This window comes from Giraffa tippelskirchi, chromosome 8 (genome assembly GCF_054371585.1).
Source record: "Giraffa tippelskirchi isolate mGirTip1 chromosome 8, T2T-mGirTip1v1.2.pri, whole genome shotgun sequence".
Lineage (NCBI taxonomy): Eukaryota > Metazoa > Chordata > Mammalia > Artiodactyla > Giraffidae > Giraffa > Giraffa tippelskirchi.
This window is the reverse complement of record NC_137282.1, coordinates 30893705-30912880: the sequence shown is the minus strand read 5'-3', so window position 1 is coordinate 30912880 and position 19176 is coordinate 30893705. Positions and strand designations below refer to the sequence as shown.

At 38.3% G+C, this 19176-nt stretch overlaps 1 protein-coding gene across 1 annotated transcript in view; it reads left to right on the top strand.

Annotated features, from left to right (window-relative positions):
- TENM3 (teneurin transmembrane protein 3) overlaps positions 1–19176 on the top strand; it is a 1016736-nt gene that overhangs the window by 283904 nt on the left and 713656 nt on the right. The window contains exon 4 of the mRNA XM_081521959.1: positions 17360–17439. The gene's annotated coding sequence lies outside the window, so the exon portion shown is untranslated. The remainder of the gene's footprint in view (positions 1–17359; positions 17440–19176) is intronic.

Genomic DNA, 19176 nt, shown 5'->3' with positions numbered 1-19176 from the left:
ATAGTGCTATACATTATATCCCCATGACTTATTTATTTTGCAGCTGGAAGTTTGTATCACCTTTTCACTCCTTCACCCATTTCACCTACTCCGCATCTCCCACCTCTGGCAACCACCAACGTGTTCTCTAAATCTATGAGTTTGGGAGTTTTGTTTTTGTTTTTTTTAGATTCTATGGTAAATGAGATCATATGGTATTTGTCTAATTTATTTCATTTAGTATAATGCTTTCAAGGTACATCCATGTTGTTACAAATGGCAAGGTTTCATTCTTCTTTATGCCTTTGTAATATTCTATTGGTAAATACACAGCATCTTTTATAACCATTCATCCATCAATAAACACTTAGGTTGTTTCCACACCTCTGCTATTATAAATAATCCTGCAGTGAATACAAGGATGAATTTGTCTTTTGAGTTAGTATTTCATTTTCTTCGAATAAATACCCAGAAGTAGAATTACTGCATCATACGGTGGTTCTATTTTTAATTTTTTGAGGAACCTCCATACTTGTTTCCATGGTGGCTGCACCAATTTACATTCCCAGCAGCAGTGCACGGGGCTTCCCTATTCTCCACATCCTGGCCAGCACTTATTATCTCTTGTCTTTTTGACAATAGCCATTCTGACAGGTGTGAGGTAATATCTCATTGTAGTTTTGGCGTGTGTTTCTCTGATGATGAGTGACATTGAGCATTTTCATATACCTATTGGCCATGATCTGTATGTCTTTTCAGATACACAGTTTGCAGGTTTTCATTTCTTTTTGCAATTACATGAGTAGATATTCTAAAGCTTATACAATCAAACAAGTGTGCTCCTCTAAACTAGTTCCCTTGAGAGGCCCGTGTCTTATCAGCTCTGTTTACCCTGATTCAGTGTGAGTTGCAGTGGCCATCAGAGAGGACCTTCTGGTCAAAGAAAAATATCAGTTTCATTACTTTGGGTCCATTGACCACTTTTCCTTGTGCCAGCATATTTTTCTTTCCTACTATTTCCCCTTGATCCCACTTTACTTTGTGCCTCTCTTTCTTCTATTGCTAAAGTCAGCAGCTCAAGAGATTGTAGGAACTAGTCTAGAGCTAAGGAAACTCCTCTGGAAAGAAAAGCTGTACTATTGAGTCAGTATCTAAGAATGCCAGGGATACTCTGAATTTGACTAGGACAAGTCAAATTTTGCCCAAAATTATATTTTCATTTTAATGAAAGACCTAAACTTTCTCTGTGAGTATTCTATGTATAATTTTGACAATTTTGGTTACCATAAAGTTAGTAAAATTTGTATACAGACAGCACAGGCCGCTGTGCCGTGTTGTGCCTAGTTGTTCAATCCTGGATGACTCTTTGCGACACCATGTGTTATAGCCTGCCAGGCTCCTCTGTCCACTGGGGATTCTCCAGGCAAGAATACTGGGTTGCCATGCCCTCCTCCAGGGTTTCTTCCCAACCCAGGGATCGAACCCAGGTCTCCCACATTGTAGGCGAATTCTTTATCATCTGAGCCACCAACGAAGACCCGTAGGCAGCTACCTACCATTAAGATCCTGCTCTATGAAATAGAGGGAAAGTCAGCAAATATGGGGCCATTTTTGACCTGGGGTGGGGAGGGAGTGGGTCAAAATCAATCATAAACCCTTTCCCACAAACCTAGAGTAGACTTCCCTATCCTCACCAAGAGCCATGGAGGCAGCCAACACCAACCATCTAAGTTGACTCAGAAAATGCGATTTATGTACCATTTCAGAAATAGAAGGGAGCCCACTTTATCCAGAAATTTATTATGAAAATTGAGATCTCATGAGGAACAGAGGATGCCAGCAGGAGAAAGAAAGAAGAACCTAGAGGTAACCCCAGGACACTCCTCAAGTCTGCTCACAGCAGCATGAGACTAAATTAGATTGATGGAGTTAGTTAATTGTCATGTTGGAAGGCACAGGCAAGCTGATCCTGAAATGAGAAATAAATAAGTTGCAGTAAGGACAGATGGGATATGGGACAATATTCAGCCTCACTAAACTCCAGGCAACCAGTCCTAATGAGGTACACTGGGGCGGCAGTCCTGGCAGCAATCTCTGAGCTCCTGAGAGCAGACCTGGGTGACAGAGACCCATCTCGAAGGGTCAGCCTTTTCAACTGATGCATACAGAGATGAACAGAATCTTTAATCAATGGTAAAGTTCATTAAGTCAATTAAGCCAATCTCACCTGTATTAGCTATAAAAACAAAGTCTAGCTTGAGTGGAAATACCTATTCTTACAAATAATCAAGATGAGATGTGGGGTTTTAATTTAAAGGACCCAAGACATACCCCATTTTCCCAAGGGAATTAAACTGCACTTTACTTTTTCTCTCTACCTTGTCACAACAACCAGTGTTCTGGGCCAACTTTCCAGTGGTAGCTGGTGCCAGCCGCTGTCCAGGGGCTCCTGTGAGAGCCCAGGCCTCCTCCAGGACCACCCACCACTGCCCCCACCCTTCTGCAAAGGCCGTTTCATTGTTAATGATGGCTGAGGCCTCAGCTCAGCATAATGGCAGCCAGGTGGTCTTGCAAGTCCTTAAATCCCCTTCCTCTTGTTAGAATGTTCTTAGCAGGGAGAAGAGAAAAGTCACACTTAAAAATAGCGCCCTGAACATCTTTGTTTTTCTCCATTTGGACTTCCTTCTAGATTTCATAAAACGGCAGCTATCACCAAATACAGTCATTTCTTGTGCAGGTGTTCAAAAACCCCAGTAATTTCATTGTTTCATGGTTTCTTAATTCATAATTTTCCAATTTCAAGGTGACCATTTTAATCACACTTTGTCTCCAGTGTATTAGAGATAACCTTCATTATCTTAGAAACACAGAGTTTGTTCTTGAAAAATTTTGGGAATTTCTAGGCTTGTATCAATGAACTGTTTCCTAAATCAATCAATCTTTACTGGTTATTTTGGAGACCTGATATTTTCAGCCACTTAAAATACCAGAGTGATTAAAGATCCGACTCTGATGATTCAATTTAATGTGGGGTGAGTGGTTCTTTTTCCTGCTTCAGAGACATTTATCCTTCAAGGTGGTATTACACAGATGACTGAGATAAATAAAGCACTTTGCAGAAATGTGCTCAATAAAGCAAAATTGTATTATATCCATTTTTCTATTTTTCTTTCTTTATAACCTTGAATTTCTCAAGTTTTTGGTGCTATCAAGGCATTTGAGGTTATCTGACCCACAGAAATTTTCCAAGCAGTGAAACTTTTTGCCCCATTTACAAAAATATGCTTAATTCTAAATCTCGAGTAGGAACACAGCTTGCTTTCACTTACTTGTTAGCATGACGTGTTTTTGGTTTTAGGTTTTTACCTAACATCTTATTTGTAAAAGCAGGTTTCACAACTGCTTTGTCATCATCTCCACAGATGTCCCCCACAAAGATCTTTGAGAAAACCCTTGGCTTCTGTGGAACCTCTGAGTGCAGAGCAATTACAGAATTAAGATGTAAATAGAAAATGTGATGTGATCCATTGGCCAAGCTATGTCTCTAGCATTATCCACAGGCAAAATATATTTGCTTAACAGAGTATTGGAAATGTGTGCTTAGGTTCAATATATACTCATAATATCATTAGATAGTCACATCATAAACTAAAAATTATTTCTTTGCCAATGAACATAGGCCATTAACATATACAATTTAGATAGTTTGTCATTTTTTGTAATTTCTTGAAATTTGTTATTAGTATACATTTTAGATTTTTTCCAGCATTGATTAGTTTTATGTACAAAATAATAAGGGGCTTCCCTGGGAGCTCAGGCAGTAAAGAATCTGCCTGTAATGCAGGAGAGCTGGGTTCAATCCCTGGGTCAGGATGGAAGATCCCCTGGAGAAGGGAATAGCTATCCACTCTAGTATTCTTGCCTGGGAAATCTCATGGACAGAGGAGCCTTGCGGGCTACAGCCCATAGGGTTGCAAAGAGTCGGACCAAATGAGCGACTAACACGTTCACTTTCACAAAATAATAGTGACAATCACTTTTAATATCAACATATGAATTAACTGATAAATACAGCAACTCTCGCCAGCTATCCACTTTACTCATGATAGTGTTTATATGTTGATATTACTTTCTCCATTGCCCCACTGTCTCCTTCCCCCTCTGTGTCCACAAGTCCATTCTCTACATCTGAGTCTCCATTCCATCCCTGCAAATAGGTTCACTGAGTTTTGCAGTTGTTAAGATTAGCATTGTAGTGAAAGAGGTATCATTGTTTATCCTTACATACAATATTTAGCCTGTTCTACTTTGAAAGGAGAATGATTTTTGAGAATCATTTTTTCCCTACAAATTCTTTATTAATAAGTTTAATTGTGTCAACATTATAAAATTCAGACACACATGGGAGGTGGGAGGGAGTTTCAAGAGGGAGGGGACATACGTATAACTATGGCTGATTCATGTTGATGTATGGTTGAAACCAACACAATATTGTAAAGCAATTATTCTTCAATTAAAAATAAATACACAGACACATACATACAATTCATTTGGATACAAACCTAAGAAATATAGCACCATGGGGTAAAATAATGATACGTGCTTCTTAAACATTTTTTCCTTCTAGTTTTTAAACATTTTTTTCCTTCTAGTTATTATATGCCTTACGTGAGGACCATATGATGGAGTGATAGAATCCTATAAATCGTCATAGCATTAATTTACATGCCAAACTTACATCAGTACTTACAAATGGAGCGTGTTATGAGCCCGTGAACACATTCAGAGAGATTGACTAAGATGACTTTCTCTTGCTCTTTTACAAACTTAAGGGATCACTTTATGATTTATTTGTGATGTCTTTAGAGGAAAAATAAAGAGAATAGACATCTTAAATCTTCTGAGCAATGTAAGGAGCTTATGATATTATATCAAATGATAAAGCAAACCACGAGAAGTTTATGGTGAGGCAGGAAAATATGTTGCATGTTTGCCTAGAGCTGGAAATGTTGTGGATATTTGGAGTTAGGAACATCTAATTCTGAATGTGTACTTATTTTGTTTGTACCCCTAGATAAATTACTGTTTATTTCTATGGGAGTAATGAATGGTTTCAGGTTATTTGGGGGGGGGGTGTTGTTTTTTTGTTGTCGTTTTTGTTTGGCTCTGCCCATGGCATGTGGGATCTTAGTTCCCCAATCAAGGATCAAATCTGTACCCCCTGCAGTGAAAGCACAGAGTCTTAACCACTGGTTGGTTGTTGTTCAGTTGCTTCAGTCATGTCTGACTCTTTGCAACCCCATGGACTGCAGCATGCCAGGCTTCCTTGTCCTTCACTATCTCCCAGAGTTTGCTCATGCTCAAGTCCAGTGAATTTGTGATGCCATCAACCATCTCATATTCTGCTGTCCTCTTCTCCTTTTGCCTTCAATCTTTCCCAGCATCAGGATCTTTTCCAATGAGTTGACTCTTCACATCAGATGGCCAAAGTATTGGAGCTTCAGCTTCAGCATCAGTCCTTCCAATGAATATTCAGGGTTGATATCCTTTAGGTTGGACTGGTTTGATCTCCTTGTAGTCCAAGGGACTGTTAAGGTCTTCTCCAGTACCACAGTTCCAAAGCATCAATTCTTTGGCACTCAGCCTTCTTTGTGGTCCCACTCTCACATCCTTACTTGACTACTGCACAAAGTCCGTAGCTTTGACTATATACAGACCTTTGTTGGCAAAGTGATGTCTGTGCTTTTTAATACACTGTCTAGGTTTGTCATAGCTTTTCTTTCAAGGAGCTGACATCTTTTAATTTCATGGCTGCAGTCAATGTTCACAGCGATTTTGGAGCCCAAGAAAATAAAGTCTATCACTGTTTCCATTGTTTCTCCATCTATTTGCCATGAAGTAATGGGACTGGATGCCATGACCTTAGTTTTTTGAATGTTGAGTTTTAAACCAGCTTTTTCACTCTCTTTCACCCTCATCAAGAGGCTCTTTAGTTCCTTTTTGCTTTCTGCCATTAGGGTGGTGTCATCTGCATATCTGAGGTTATCAATATTTCTCCCAGCTATCTTGATTCCAGCTTGAGTTTCATCCATGCCAGCATATCACATGATGTACTCTGCATATAAGTTAAATAAGCAGTAAATTAACCATTGGACTACCGGTGAAGTCCCTCTTTTGGTTTTCAATGTTAATTCATTGAGATTGAATTATTAACTTCCTCCTGGTTGTCTTGTAAATTTATGCAAGAGAATTCTCAGCCTTTCCATCTCTGCAGCCATTTGCCCTGATTAGCCAATGCCAGAATGGCACAAACTTGTGTTTGTGTGTTTGTTTTTTTCTTTAACTATTTACTTAATTTGGAGATGTGACCTGAATGGAGAAAACCAACAACAGAAAAAGAATTGGCTGAGTTGTCATTGTTTGGCATGGCTGAAATGATTTAAATGGATGGATGTTTTTTTGCTTCAGAGAACCTTTGGCTAGCCAGTCCAACCTCTGGCTAGGAGAGCCAGAATCGAAATCTCAAATGCTGACATTCCTTGACAAGTTACTTTAGTTCCCTGCATCCCTCTGACCTTTATATAATGAAGATAATAATATTTATCTAGCTTAGATGAAATTTTCCATTTCATTTTTCAGAATCCTTCACATTGATAAAGTGGTGTTCCCTTTAAGACTCTTTGCATGCTTCACAAATACGAGTCATTTAACAGTTGTGCATGCGTGCTAAGTCACTTCAGTCACATCCAACTCTGTATTGCTCTATGGGCTATATGTAGTCTACCAGGCTACTCTGTCCATGGGATTCTCCAGGCAGGAATACTGGAGTGGGTTGCCATTTCCTCCTCCAGGGGACCTTCCCCTCCCAGGGATTGAACCTGTGTCTCTTGTGTCTCCTGCATTGGCAAGTGGATTCTTTACCACTAGTGCCACCTGGGAAGCTCCTATTTAACAGTCCATGCTTCCTATTATTAATACAACCAAAAAAAAAAAGAAACAGAAATTGCATTTTACCATAGATTTTGAAATACAGTAATAAATAATATTTGTAAGCAGTCACCTTGCATCAGACATTGTACATTATCTCATTGAATTCAAGAGCAACCCTGTGCAACATTTTCTTCCTATTTCATTGTAAGAGACTACTATTGTAAAAGTGCTACTTCAGTGGTTAAGAATCTACCAGCCAATACTGGGGACATGGGTTCAATCCCTGGTCTGGGAATTAAGTTTCCCCATGCCATGGGACAACTAAGCCTGCACACCACAACTAGAGAAAGCTGCAATGAAGACCTAGAGCAACCAAAAGTTTAAAAAAGAAAATATAAAGAAAAGATTTTTCAAAATAATGAAGTGGGAGTGTCCAGACCATGGTACAAACATCTACAACCTCCCAGGATTACCGGAAGCAAGCCATGTGAAAGTCGTATCCCATTGGCATATACATGAAACTAGCTCATGGAAGGAGAAGGCACTGGCACCCCACTCCAGTACTCTTGCCTGGAAAATCCCATGGACGGAGGAGCCTGGTAGGCTACAGTCCATGGGGTCGCTAAGAGTCGGACACGACTGAGAGACTTCACTTTCACTTTTCCCTTTCATGCACTGGAGAAGGAAATGGCAACCCAGTCCAGTGTTCTTGCCTGGAGAATCCCAGGGACGGCAGAGCCTGTTGGGCTGCCATCTATGGGGTCGCACAGAGTCGGACACGACTGAAGCGACTTAGCAGCAGCAGCAGCAGTAGCAGCAGCAGTAGCAGCAGCAGTAGCAGCAGCAGTAGCAGCAGCAGTTCATGGAAACGCCAAAGCAGAATTCAGTTGTCCTCTTGCCTGAGCTCATCACCTGGTTAAAGTGCAAACCCTTTAGTGAGTATTTGGTGTTTCTTGGCTGCCCAGCACGGCGGGAGCAACCTCGCCTCCCAGTTTGTGGAGATCTGCCCTCCCTCTCTCCAGACTGGAGTGGAACTGAAGTAAAAATTGCAAATCTCCTCCCAGGGGGTGCTAGTTGTAAAGAACCCCTCCGCCAAAGCAGGAGACATAAGAGACGTGGTTCGATCCCTAGGTCGGGAAGATCCCCTGGAGAGGGGAATGGCAACCCACTCCACTATTCTTGCCTGGAGAATGCCATGAACAGAGAAGCTTAGCGGGCTACAGTCCATGGGGTCGCAGAGAGTCAGACACAACCGAAGTGGCAGCACGCTTGCGCCCTGAGTCATATAAGCCGTGTCTGCCGCCTCATGTGAACTGGTTTCAGCACCTCTGGCCAAGCTCCCTCTGGTCGTCTGCTTCTCACATGTCCCACCTGAGGACTGAGATGAGTTACTGTGGACCGGCTGTCGTTCCTCACATGGACATTTCCCTCCTTAATGTACACGGAATGTCTGCCCTTCCCCAATTCAGCTACCTAGATTCGTTTGCACAGTATTTTTTGCTGAATGGTCTTGTTTGTATGTACCAATGCCGATATGAAAGGATAAAACCAAAGTAAGACTTCAAACAGACTAGACATTTTACCTCCCAACCAAAACTGACCTGTAGTCTTGACCTCATTTCTCTTGGAAATGTTATGCTAGAAAAAAAGATTGAGTTGAGCTTTTTTCTGTTTTGTTATGTAAGACTCAGCGGACTGAAGGAAGCCAACAAATTGCTCTGTTTTTATCACTGCACGGAGCCAAGAATCTCAAGCCAACTCCATTTTAGGAGTATCCATCGCTTCCACTGGCCATTATGTCTCCTGAAGCTTTAGGAATATCTTAATTTATCTTAATGTGCTTTAAAAGTAATCATTGAAAGTAACTATTTGAATTGAATCATGTCACTTCCCAACTTAAAAATCCTCTAGTGGTTTTCCATCACCAATAAACACAAATAATCTTCACAGTGGGTTTCAGGCACCGTGGGATCCAGTTGCTGCCCTGCTCAGCTGCCCCACCTGGCACCATGTCCTCCTTGGCAGTCAGTCCTGCTGTGTCTTGACCCACCAGCAGCCTGCCTCCCCAAGCTTTTGCACAATCTTTCCTCCCCTCCTTCTGTTTCCCGCTCCACCTAATACCTCTACTATTTCTCCTGTTTCCTATAGGAAAGCTTTCACAAACACCTGAGGCTAGAATTGACCCACTATTAAAAAATTAAAAAAAAAATAGATTGACCCTCTGTTGTATTCTTCCATATACCATTTTTTTTTTTCCAATAAAGCAACTTATCAACAACAGAAACAGACTCACCAACATAGGGAAAAAAAAGTATGGTTACTAAAGGGTAAGAGGGGAGGTGGAGGAAGGATAAATTAGGAGCTTGGGGTTAGCAAATGCAAACTATTAAATATAAAATAAATAAACAGCAATATCCTATTGTATACATAGGGAGCTATACTTAATATCTGGTAATAAACTACAATGGAAAAGATTATATATATATATATAAAAACATATATGTGTATGTATATATATATGTGTGTGTGTGTGTGTATATATATATATATATATATATATACACATACACACACACACACACATATATATATATCAGGAACCCACTCCAGTATTCTTGCCTGGAGAATCCCATGGACAGAGGAGCCTGGAAGGCTGCAGTCCATAGGGTTGCACAGTGTTAGACATGACTGAAGCAACTAAGCAGCAGCAGCGTGCATGTGTGTATATATATATAACTGAGTCATTTTGCTGTATAACAGATATTAATCTACATTGTAGATAAACTATACTTCAATTAATTTTTTTAAAATTTTTTTTTAAAAACTTGTCTAATTTGTAATTATAAGGCACTTATCACTTGTGTAAAGGTCTTCTAAACTTCTTACCCTATGAGGGCAAGAGTGAAGCTTGCTTTGTTAACCACTGTGTCCCTTATTATCTAGGAATATTCAACTAGGCAAAAGTTGAACAATGAATATTTGCTGAATAAATAAATGGAAGTGCGAAAATGTTATTTAAAATGTCAAGAGTAGTCAATCTCTTACTTTCTCCTTTAAATGTTTACTTATTGAAAAGAACGTGTACCATCTTTCTAACCAGGAAAAAAAAAGTTTCCAAAGGAAAAGAAAGAAAAAAGGAAAGAGCCATTTACTGATTTGATAAAATCTTGACTCCAAGAAAAATAAAAATACTCTAAGAATTTGTTTCTGCTAATGAATTCATATTTTAACAAATATGAATAAATGTAAATATGAATATAATTTCTACCATGGTTTTCTCAATTCATTTTCCCCTTTGTATTTCAGAGTCTAGCTTATTCACAAAGCATTCCAAAGAAGGGAAAAAATTATATCACTTTCTAGCCATTTCTTAAATATCATCATAAAATGTCAAAATTTGGGCTCAAAGTCTGAATCAGAAAATAATTTTAAATACCCTTTAAGCAAGTATAACAATAATAATAATAACCCTTGTCTCAACCAGTTTAAAACTTTTATAGCATTTCTGTCTCAAAGTGGAGAGTGGGTAAGATTTCGATAGGGAGAACCTCTTCCAGTTTTTTTTTTTTTAATTAAATATAAAAACATCTCCAGCCCTTTTTTTTCCCAAATAAAAAACTTGTCCTAAGCAGATACATTTTTCACAGTGCTGTCAACAGCAGGTCTAATTGCTTTTCATGTAAATTAAGAATGGGCACCTTTGTTTAAACAGTAATCTAGATCAAAATGAGGGAGTGGTTTATTTGTTTTAGCTTATTTGGAGCTTTGAAATGGCACTGAAAGCCTGGCAAAAAAGTTTTTCTCTCCTATTTATTTAAGTAAGAAAACGCTCCTCTTTAGACTTTCCTCCTACTTTCCACTTACCAATAACAACAATCCACTGCACACATCACAAAGGCATTTGAAGATATTCATCAGCTTGTTTATTTTAAACACTTGGAATTTGGGTTTGCTGTTGTTTATTTTTAGATCTTTTATATTTGTTAAAACTTGATGAATCTGAGAATATGTGTACAGGGGAAATATGGCTTTTGAGTTTATCTCAGTAAGAATTATAATAGGTTTCTCTTTCCCTCCTGTATGCAGACACATTTGGGAGTTTCATCAAAAACGATACAGACCGACCATGATTATCAGACAAAGTTTGAACATAGATTATATCACAGGGAGGAATTTCTGACTGGCCTTTTCTGGTTTATGGCACCAGTGAATTTAAGTGTGTGCCACCCATCACTGGCCACCTGTGTGGGGAAAAATTGTATCTCAGCAGGCTTTGCCTCGAACCTGGTGCAAAAGGCTGTTCATTTGTTTGTGTGTTTATTTTAAACATTTCCTGACAGGAGAGAATTTTGTGGACAATATGCACACAAAGGAAGCTTATTTTTAATGAGCAAAGAAATGTTTCTTCTCATGTATAAAATTTGTAGTATTAGTATAAGATATTGTCTCTACAAAAATCTACTGTATGGGCTTCCCTTGTGGCTCAGTGATGAGGAATCCACCTGTCAATGCAGGAGACATGAGTTCTATCCTTGAGCCTGGAAGATCCCACATGCTGCAGAGCAACTAAGCCCCTGTGCCTTAACAATGGAGCCCATGCTCTAGAGCCCAGGAGCAGCAACTACTGAAGCCCAAGTGTCCTAGAGCCAAAGAGAAACCCTCACACTACTAGAAAGTAGCCTCCACTTGCCGTAACTAGAGAAAAGCCTGCGCACAGCAAAGATTCAGCCAGCCCTAAATAAATAAATAAATAATTTACAAATCCACTGTAATTTCAATGCCTTGGTTGTCATACTCTCAAGTCCATGATGCATAAATGATAAAATAATTTAGAAGCAATCCAGGCCCTGTAAAGGTCATAGAGCTACATGCATTTAAAATGTAGGCACATTCTATAGAGGGACAAATTCCTTACTGCCATTGTACTGTCAAGTTATTTTATTCCACTGTAAGAGCATATTACAGTAATGCACTCATGATTATACATTTCATTTTTTAAATGTGTTGTTACTAATGCAAAAATATTGAAAGTAAACTATGGATTGAGGGGGGAGAGCAGCATTCAGAAGATTAACTATTGGTCAGAAAGAAAAAGCAGAGGCAGGATTCTAAGAGTAACATTTTTCCTTAAATAGCTAAAACACTTCTTTACAAAAATTAGCATTAATAGCAAAGGCAGGTGTTGTATTTTGTATTTGTTTTGATTACAAGAAAGTGGACTTTTCAAAATGTCTGTACTAAATACACCCATCCATCAAGAGTTGAATAGTGGTGTTGGAGGGAAAGAAAGTGAAACTAAAATGCTGTAGCAATTTAAGTAGATTATAAAAGTATAAAATGTTTACTACCTGTTTGGTATGTGGGGTGGATCTTGATGGTTGTTTGTTTATGATATATTTATACACATGTAGTATTCACTGATACTCTAACTTCTTTCAAAAATGATTTAAGCTAGCTGAATCTTGATTTAAGGCAGTTAAATTTATAAAATGAACTGTTATTTATATTAGTAAACCTGTGAGATGCATATGGACCATTTAATAGTTTTCATATTATCCTTATATTGATATGAAAAGGAGACCTGTAAAAAGAAAATATATTGCACTTGGATATTTTTAAGTTTTGAAATTCAAATAAACTAAGAGAATTGCAAAGATTAGTCATAGAATATTGAGATTTAGTTGTATTGTTCATAATATCCAACCTCTCACATCCTTTTTATTGGATAAATATTCAGATTGGAGGAAGTTGGTTCACAGACTCCCCACACAGTTTAAATTTTAACTTCATATTTGGCAGAAAACACCTTTCAAATACATCTTGTGACATCATGAGACATTCTATAATGATATTTGCCAAAGTCTCCACTAACAAGAGACCTGAAGAACTGTTTCTATTAGAAATGACTCAAAGTTTGTTATTTATATTATTTCATTTTGCATGTTGAGTCCAAAGTTGAAATTGCATTACTGCTACTTTCATGCAATTTAAAGTATGGTAACAACAACTCAAATGAGTGGATTGAGCTTGTTATCTATCTATCTATCTATATATATGTATATATAAAGAAATTAGTTTAATGAAGTCATGAATGAGAAGTATGTAAGTCATGTTATTTTGATCAGCAAAATCAGTAGCATTTTTTGGTCTTGCCTTCCATTTTAATACTAAAAGACCCTCAGGACAGGCAGAAAACTTATGTATTTGAAACTTTAGAATTTATGAGACCATGAATTCTGGAACTCACCAGCAGTAGAATTTGCAGAGCTCTGAAATGTCGCGATTATGACATTTTCTATTGCCTAATACTATCATTTGTTGTTGTTCAGACACCAAGTTCTATCCAACCCTTTGTGACCCTGTGGACTGCAGCACACCCTCCTAAATCTCACTCGAATCCTTTGAATGTTCTTCAGCTACCTGGATGTCTCTCAGTGGGGTGTTTCTCTTGCTTCTGCTACACCTGTTAACATAGTTCCTGATGAGTCTCTGACCTCTAATCAAAGTACTCAACACACAAACACGACCACTCCATGTCTCCTGCTTGAATCCCTTTGAAGCTTTCCCTGTTAAAATCCTTAACATGCTCCACTGTGCACTGTGCAGGCTGGTCCCTTTTTGATAACCCAGCCTCCTCTGTACCACCTGAGCCCTTGCCCAGGATTCTGAGCCCCTGGTGAACTTGAAGACCTGAGAACTCTCCCTTCCACCCCAGGGCCTTTGGACAAGCTCTTCCCTCAGTCTGGAAGCTTCTCCACTCCTACGTCTCATGCTTGCTCCATTGGGCCTGGATAAATCACATCATCTTCCTCAAAGAGCCTGCTCTGGGCCTCTCAGGTCTTTCTGTGTGCAGTCTTGAGGCGCGTACCATTGTCCAATGTGTACAGCTTTGTTTGTGTGATAATTTAATTAATATCTGTCCCAGCTACATGAGGACAAAGGCTGACTCTGTCTTTGCTCATCTTTATCCCTGAAACCTTAACAGTGCCTGATGCATAATCATAATACGCACGTAATTATATTTGCTGAGCAAATGAATATACATATAACTAAGAAGCTGGTGTTCCCATTAGCTAGTTTAATCTTCTCATCACGCAAAGACAACTTAAATGAATTTTTTAAGTTCTTTGTATAGAAACCACTACTCTTGCTTTTCTCGTGGGTTTCGAATATTAAAATGGCAAGTGAGACCCCAAAAACGCTATTAATTTTGCTGATTAGAAAAAAATTGCTTAGATATTCCTCAGCTATAACTTTATAGAACTAGTTTTTCATGCTGAGATTCTTCATAACAAGCTCCATTTGCTTTTTGAAATGGTTTCGACATCCACAGACCTCTCTCTATTGTTGTCAGCTTATCTCTTGTGTTAAAAACCACTCTCCTCTCCTAAAATGTCTTCCTCTTCTTGTACATTATGTATTTTCATAGAGTCTTTATGATATTTATATGTAATTATAGGTATAAAAATAAAGCATAATAGGGTTCTATATATCTATACTCAGATTCTGTTGAATTGTAAATAATTATAAATAATAATTGTAAATAATTCAAATCATCTTCATCTCCAAATTTAACTCTAATCTGTACCTTCTGTGGACTCTATTACCAAACTCTTCTATCAATTGTATCTTCATAGTAGGTAATTGCCTGGTATCAGCAAAATTGGGTTTAATAATTTTTCCACATGAGTCAACTGCCACCTCAAGAGCAAGGCAGTAACTTTTTTTGAATGATGTTGCTTGTCTGTTTTCATTGGCATATTTAAACTTTGTTGGCATACATTTTTTTTCCTATGGTGTTAAGCTTATCAATTTACACAGAAAGAATCTGCATCTTATTGTTTTGCACACTGTGCTTTGTTTCCAGATAAAATTGAAACTTGGTGGGGAGTATAGGATATATTCACTACAGAAACACACTAAGGATTTATGAAAATTTTAATCACCCTAAAAGATAAAATCTAATGACAAACAATTATCACTATGCTTTCTCTGCTTTGACTGATTTTACATGAGCATGTTCAGCAGTTGTTCCCTCCTCTATTTGTTGTTTCAGGGTAGTTGATACTAATTGAAAAGTTAGTTGATTCTGGAAGACTGTCGCTATTTTCTTTCTAAAACCAATCAATCCAACATCCCTTGAAAAGCATCTATTTATTTATTTTTTAATTGGGGTATAATTGCTATACAATGTTATGTTCATTTCTGCTGTATAATGAAGTGAATCAGCCATAACGTTAGGCCTTCAGTTGTGTCCATCTCTTTGCCACCCCATGGACTGTAGTCCACCAGGCTCCTCTGTCCCTGGGATTCTCCGGGCAAGGATACTGGAGTGGGTTACCATTCCCTTCTCTAGGGGGTCTTCCTGACTCGGGGATTGAAACTGGGTCTCCTACATTGCAGGCAAATTCTTTACTGTCTGAGCCACCAGAGTAATGTATACATATAAATAAGAATTATAATTTAGAGTTAAACAGCATTTTAAAGTATTAGCTAGCACTCTAACTGCTTGCAAGTGGTAAGTCATGTCATCCTGATAAATGTGTGGGAAGGTTTCGTTTTCTTCTCACCTTTTTAAAGGTGAAGTGATTAAGGCACAGAGAGACTGTGTATCTCCCTCAAGGTTACACAGACAACAGCTGTTACGTGGTGTAGCTGGAGTTCATTCACAGGCAGTTGGGCTTCAAAACCTGCCCTTTCAGCATCTTATAAATGTGGATAGCACAAGTAACACCAAGCAAAACAGTAACCCTAAAGGTGCTGTGAGAGCGTGGAGGGTTCGTGGAAGAGCCAGGGCTCTGAGCCCAGCCTGGCTCTTCCCTGAACCTGTAACACATGCGCTATCGCAGGGCTCACCCATCGACAATTACATATAGAAAGGTCCACGCAAACTAGAGTTCAAAACCAAAGCAAAGCTATAAACTCCTCAAATATCTGCAAGAAACTGAAATATGCATTTTACAAGATGAAATTCAAATCCAGCTTTCAGGGAGCTCTGGAACACCCTCTCAAAATCTGGGGTTTCCGGGAGCGATTTGAAATCCCCTGGCCCCTTTGATAGCTCATCCGGAGCGGAGGACTGTTCCCTGAACTTCAGAGCCCCAAGCATTCACTCACGTGCTCTTTAGTGCACAGGGGCTCCCATGCAGAGTCTATCAGATTTTCAAATCCTATTCTTTTGGTTAAAAAATGATTTTTTTTTTTCTTTCACTAAAGAAATACTGATCTGTGGGCATAGATTGCCACATAGCACAGTTGAATTACTTTTTTTAAATATGTATATTTATTTTATTGATTTGGCTGCACTGGGTCTTAGTTGCAACATGCAAACTCCTAGTTGTGGCATGTGGGATCTATTAATAGTTCCCTGACCAGGGATCCGACCTGGCCCCCCACCCAGGAAGCTCAGAGTCTTCACCACTAACCACCAGGAAAGTCCCTGAATTACTTTTTATTCCCCAACACTCTGTGCATAGATATTTGCTCCAGTATAGACCAGCTTCTCTGTATCTCTTAGAGAATGACATCCATTCCTTGACTCCCCACACTGTAACTCAATACTTTCAATAGACCTTGATCTGGCTCCTTGAGAACAAATGCAATAGCTTTCTTTCCCTTCACTTTCCTTTTTCTAATAATTATATCAATAATCTTTTAGTCACCAGGTTCAAATCCTAAAAGTGATCTCTGATCTATCTTTGTCTATCTTATATCCTCCATGTATTTTTGTTTCTTTTTTTTTTTTTAGTAAGAAAAAAAAAAGAAGAAAAGGGAGGAACAGAAAGAAGCAGACTCATTGTTTGACACTTGGAAACCATTGCAAAGGATTATAGTGCTAAAATGAAAGCTAAATGCTAAAACTCAAGGAATGGATTCATTTGATTAATGGCTGTGATTGCTGCTTAAAAAATTACTAAGTAAAATGCAAAAACAAAGAACCCATGCATTTTTCCCCCTTCAACAGAACCAGAAACAAGTATTTGTAAATTCACACAATGGTAAACATAATTGTGGGTTCTGGGAATAAGGTGTGGCCTAAGTTTGTCCTACCCTTAATCCAATTATTATCATTTGTGATCCTGGAATTAGCAACAGGAAACAAATGGAAGGAGCTTTAAACAAGACTGAAAGGTGACAAGTCTTAGATAAATTCACAAACATTTCACTCTTCATGAAGATGAATATAATTTTTTTGCTTTTACTACTAGAATAAGTAGCAAAAAGGCTCTAAGTGGACTCATCAAATAAAGTTCAGCTTAACACACTGCTGGGGTAGACTTTTATGATCATTAGGATTTTTTTTCCATGTAATTGTTTTAGATCAGCAGTAATCCCTTGGCACGGTGCATCTCAATTTTTTTAGAGTTTCAGAATTAAAATTATGCACAAAAAAATATCAGATCAAGTTTTTTTTTTTTCCAGTTTACATATATCATTTATTTTGTTTTAGGGTTCCTACTCTTCTAAGACAAAGTGATTTCAAACTTCTGTGCATCCAAGACAACTGAGGACCTCTCCAAAGAAGAGAAGGTAAGTCCTAGGGACAAAACTGTCCCCAGATCTACCAAATGAGACAAAAAGGGCTTCTTAAAATATGTAACTTGTTCGTCTTGACAAAATATGACCCCTGTGCTAAGCTGCAGTGTACTTGGTTGTTGTTGTTGTTGAGTTGCTAAGTCATGTCTGATTCTTTGAGACCCTATGGACTGCAGCACCCCAGGCTTCCCTGTCCATCACCATCTCCTGGAGTTTGCTCAAATTCATGTGCATTGAGTCAGTGATGCCATCCAACCATCTCATCCTCTGCTGCCTCCTGCACCTTTTGCCTTCAATCTTTCCAAGCATCAGAGTCTTTTCCAGTGAGCTGGCTCTTTGCATCCGGTGGCCAAAGTATTGGAGCTTCAGCACCAGTCCTCCCAGTGAATATTCAGAATTTATTTCCTTTTGGATTGACTGGTTTGATCTCCTTGCAGTCCAGGGAGTCTCAAGAGTCTTCTCCAGCACCACAGTTCAAAAGCACCAAGTAATGTATACTTGGAAGCACATTACTAATGCTGTTAACCTCCATGAATTCACTGTCAGCAATGATTCCAAAAAGTGGAGTTAAGCTAGTTTTTATGCTGTTTCTGATTAAATGAAAGCAATGGCATTTCTACAGGTGTTTTTTTTTTTTTTTAATTAGCTGGATGAGGACATGCTAAAATATATAGAATCTCTGCTTTTTTAACTAGAATTTCCTCCCAGAATGGAATAGACCAAACACAATGGATTGTAGAGTGTGTGTGTTTCCCCACTTCGTAAGTGATTTGGAAGCTCTCTTGTTCTCAGAAAGTCTTAATCCTTTCTAAGCAGCACTTACATGGCAACCTTAGAGAATTAAACTTGTACCTGGTTATTTTTGTTCTCTTCTGGATGTAGCTCAGTGCGTTTTCTCAATGGTAACCATGGTCGAGTAATTTAGAGCTTTTCAACCTTGCGAACAGTTTCATTTAAAACCATATTCTGAGGAATTTCCTCAAAATGAAAAGTGTTTTCTACTAGAAAGCTATAAAAGAATTTACAATAGAAAACCTGATAAGTGTCCTGCTCAGGATGTATATACAGTGGCATGCCTAAAAGATCCGGTTTCCTAGAGTAAATCATTCAAAAAGTGCCTGACTGTTTGGCTTACTGGGTTGAGTTCTTTGAGTTTCTTTGACTTCACTTGATTGATGCCTTGTTTCTTCTTTTAATACAAAACTCAGTACAATTTTCCTTTGGAGAAAGGGATTTTCCAGATTATGAAATAATTATGAAACACAAATATGTAAGAATGATAGCATATTTACATTGGAAAACTTGAATTACTTGCACATATGTCATTTTGATTCTCTCTTCAGTCAGTGGCAATATTTGTTCTTTTTTAAAATGAAAAAAGAATCACTGAAAAAATTTAGAGGTTAAGTGCCTACGTCTTGAATCTATGACTATAGCTACAGCTGTGTCACTGATAATTTTATATCTAGGTTGCTAGATTTGAATTACTTTATATCCAAAACAAGCAATCTTTTTTTTTTCCCCCTCCATTAAAACTGACACAAATTTAGTATTCACAGAAGAGTTTTTTTCCTTTTTAGCTTAGAGAAGGGCAAATAGAAAACAGAAGGGATATTTTTTTAACAATGAAGTTATGGTCTTATTAGTTATATGTGTTGCATATAATAGTAACAAATACTGTTGTTTTCTTTTAATATTCCTTTCAGGCACTTATTTTTTTGCTTTTCAGGT